The sequence below is a fragment of the Alligator sinensis genome, unplaced genomic scaffold (genome assembly GCF_000455745.1).
Source record: "Alligator sinensis unplaced genomic scaffold, ASM45574v1 scaffold1109_3, whole genome shotgun sequence".
NCBI lineage: Eukaryota > Metazoa > Chordata > Crocodylia > Alligatoridae > Alligator > Alligator sinensis.
In genome coordinates this window covers 72,133-75,915 of record NW_005843289.1, presented here as the reverse complement: position 1 = coordinate 75,915, position 3,783 = coordinate 72,133, and the positions used below count along the sequence as shown (strand labels likewise).

Genomic DNA, 3,783 nt, shown 5'->3' with positions numbered 1-3,783 from the left:
AAAGGCAAGTGCCCAGTTCAATAAACCTGATCTCTTGAAACCCATTCTGAAATATGGGTAAAAATTAGAGGGTAACATTCCTCCACAAAATCAGAACATATTTACATAAGGAAAAATTAAATATTAAGGCAGGTGTCAATTGAAATTCATTCAAATCAAATCAAAACAAACAAAAGGCTTAAAAGAGAAAAGTTAGGATGTGAAAGGGATTATTACAGAATCTGACAGGAACAGCATTTTTATAAAGCAATTGGAATGTAATGGCACCTTTACACATGCAGGGAGGCTGCTTTTAAATGAAATAAAAAGGGTAAAAGTATATCTGCTGACATGCAGGGCCAGAAAGTGGCCCAGAATGTAGTTACCCTATCTGGGAAGCTGGGATATGTTTAGAAGGATCCTTGTTTAGCACAGTCCTGGTTTTGTTGGTGTTACTCAATTTTCCATACCAGGCTCGTACAAGAAACGTACTAGGGATATGGCTCCTTAGCAATTCAAGTTTGCATTAGAGGTTCAGGGACACGCATATTGGTTCAAATATCAGTAGGCAGAATGCAAAATGTTTAACATTTATCCAGAAGTAGTAAATGCTTGAACACAAGGGTGATTTGAAATTTATCACTTAATAAATTTGTCACACCCAGTTGGCAACATTTAGGTATCCACATTTAGGGTATTGATGCTGGTACCCAAAATTTCACCAGAGTCCTTGATGAAATATAGCCAAATGCCTGTTCTTGGTTTGTTCTTCATTCAGTTCATCAGAGAAGGCAAGCTTCTAAAGATCTTCACTGTGGTCTAATGTTGCCCTGATAAACACAGACAAACAACCACACAATGCAATTGGTATCACTGTTAATTGTAGGCTTTAAAGCAGGGTGACTCAATCGTGATTAAATTGTGGTCTCAGGGCTTGTCAGGACAGCTGCCAGACCACTGTGTTGGTGTGACTTCAGAACCCAAGGGGTTGAACAGTGCCATTGCTCCATAAGAGTAGGGACCCCTTGCCTACTGCTGAATTTGAAGTCTTTGCTTGCTATTGGTGACTCAAATAATTGGCAGGGGAGAACAGTGGCTGTGCTCATGTTCTGAGTTCTGGAACCTCCCCAACAAGCCACCACCCCATGGGCAGTGATAAGTTGTCCGGCCCAGATCAACTGGATTAAAATGAGTTACACTGTTCTGCTTTAAAATACTGAAGTATCTCATGGTCCAGTGCATTCCTCCAGTGGTGAAGACCATTCCAAAAGTTAAGTAAACAGGTCTGCAGCAGCACATACTGAGGTGTCCTCCATGCTGCAATGGTATGTTGCCTGTGCATGTGCTGCTCCGTTTTTTTGTTTGTTTGTTTGTTTTTGTTTGTTTGTTTTTTCCTGAGGGCTTTTTTGAGCCCTGAATGTACTGAAAAGCAGAGCTGGGCGACCCAGAGCCCCACTGCAGCTGGAAGCCAGGCTCTGCCAGGCAGGATTTCCATGGTTGCAATCCCGGGAAACCCCTAGGATCCCAGGTTAGGCTGCTGGGGTCAGCGCAGTGCTGGTCCCAGCCTCCCCTACCACTCCTGGAGTAACTTGTCATGTGCCAAAGTGCACATGGCAGGGGTGTTCTTGAGGGAAAAGTAGCTGTGGCAGAAGATGCGCTGCTCTACTTGTCCCCGGGGAACCAAATGTCCAGGCTGATCTGGACACGGCTCATGTTATTCAATCTATGCATTGAACATCTCCTACCCACCTACTCATGACAGTTAAATCTATGTAGATTATATTTACCTGTGGCTTCTTCAACTGACTTCAGTCAAAACAATGACAAGTACGCAGGGAGTTGTTAGACCTCTTCAAATTGTTACCTCTGCTTGTTCTGGAAGGTACTTAGGGAAGGGTGGGTGTGACCGTCTGCTTTCGAGTATCCATTCACACGCTGCTTTGGCACATGTGCCTGGTATCAGGCCTGGTGTGTATTCATGTGACCTCTGGAGGGGTCCTCAATCTCCCCGGGGAAAACCCCAAAACTTGCCTGCCATGACTTTGAATGGATCCTCAGTGGTGGGGTCTCCTGTGGTGACTCCTCAGAGTCGGTCACACTTCTTGATGGATATCCATGGGGCTCCACCTCCCCTAAACCCCTTCCATATGGCAGCATCTGAGACAGGTCACTTGATCTTAGTGTGGCTGTTCTCCAGTCTCATCGGTCCCGGGTCTTCGTGCCCCTGGGATTCCAATTTTGGTCTTCTCATTGCTGGGCTCCAGGGATGGTTGGGTGCCCTGCTCTCCTGGGTGTTATGTTGGCAGCTTGCTAGTTGCTCAATGGGCCCTAAGGTAGCTCCGGTCTTTGGAGCATCACCCGTGCCCTGTCACAAAAAGAAGGTGATGATTCACAAAAAAAGAAAAGGCCACACAATGGCCAAAATGGTGCAGGCACTTTAAAAAGAAAAAAAAAAAACCAACAAAACAAACAAACACCAAAATTAAAAAAGACTGGAAAGGGATGGGAAGCCAGGCTAACTAGCCCTTCCACTCTCACAGCCCAAGTGCCTGCTATTTAGCACATTACCCGATGCCACTCCAAGTCCCTGCCCTCACTGAGGTCCTCCTCTGCTCCTCCTGGAGCCAGATTTTCACTCACCTACCAGTGCTGCCTGAGATTGGTATGGAGGGCTCCCACAGCCTCAGCTGTCTTCCCCCGCTCTCCCCTCTCTGTGCCAGTGCTGGCTTTTATTCCGGCTGAGCAGCGTTCATCAGTGACATTATCTGCTCGCACCGGTTCCAGCCGGAGATAAGCGTGGCTGACGAACTGCACAGCTGCTTCTTCCTGGTGTGGCTCACCCCTGCCCAGCGGCCTAAAAAATGTAAGTGACCCCTGTTTTGGGGGCTTTTCTTGTGGGGGTGGGTTACCCCTGTCCTTAGTTCGACCACAGGGAGCATTTTCTGCTCCCCGGTGTCTGTCCCCCTAGGGCAGTGGGTTAGCTAAGGAAGTCTGTAGTAGCACTTCAGCAAATTGTTTATGACTTACTTTCAATAAATGTTTGGAGTCTGTCTCTCTGGCTTGTTGTTAAGGCTACCAAGCAACACAACAATAAAGTTCCACTTACACAGTGCATCCGCTGCCTAGGAACTAATTGCAAATCTAAGCAGGAAGTGCTTCAAGCAGGCCCTACAGCCAGAAAACTGCAACAGACTGAAGGACTAACAATGACCTATCTTTGAATTCCAAAAATAGTCATAAAAGCAAACTATTACTACTACTACTATACAGCCAAACATAAACAATTGCCAAAGTTAAAACACACTATAAGCTTGGTCAGTAAGTTAACTGGCTTAACGTGAGGTATTTATGCTCAGCTGTTCCAAATGTGTTCACCTGCTATGTGCTACTTGTATTTAAAATATTGTGTACCATTCTTCTCCTACCAAAATCACTGATCTATAGTAGCATTTACTATTTATATTATATCTTGAATACTGTGTCATACCTCATTTCCATGTTTACTGTGGTTAAGTAACATAGTACCATTCCTGATGTTGCAAAGATTCATCTCTCAAAATATTTAGAAATGAAGTATTCCAATCATGATTTTCCACTGTCTATGGATTAATGAAGTTCGCTGATTCAAATTAGTTTGTATAAAATGCATATTCTCTGGAGGTATACATTACAGTCAAAGAAACAAATTTTCACCAGTAACAACAAATGCAAAATCACCACCTCAACAATCTGCTGTTCTTTGATCTCATCCATCACCAGTCCACGATCCAGTGTCACCTGTCCAGTCACTGTGTAGCTGGTCTA

The 3,783-nt window shown here is 44.7% G+C and overlaps 1 long non-coding RNA gene across 1 annotated transcript; it reads right to left on the bottom strand.

Moving 5' to 3' along the window:
- Positions 1–678: 678 nt before the first annotated feature.
- Positions 679–2,802, bottom strand: LOC112548571. Its single transcript, XR_003092262.1, has 3 exons — positions 2,620–2,802; positions 1,767–2,344; positions 679–809 (listed from the first exon to the last, which is right to left on the bottom strand). It is a non-coding gene; the product is annotated as an uncharacterized LOC112548571 (long non-coding RNA).
- Between the last annotated feature and the right edge of the window lie 981 nt (positions 2,803–3,783).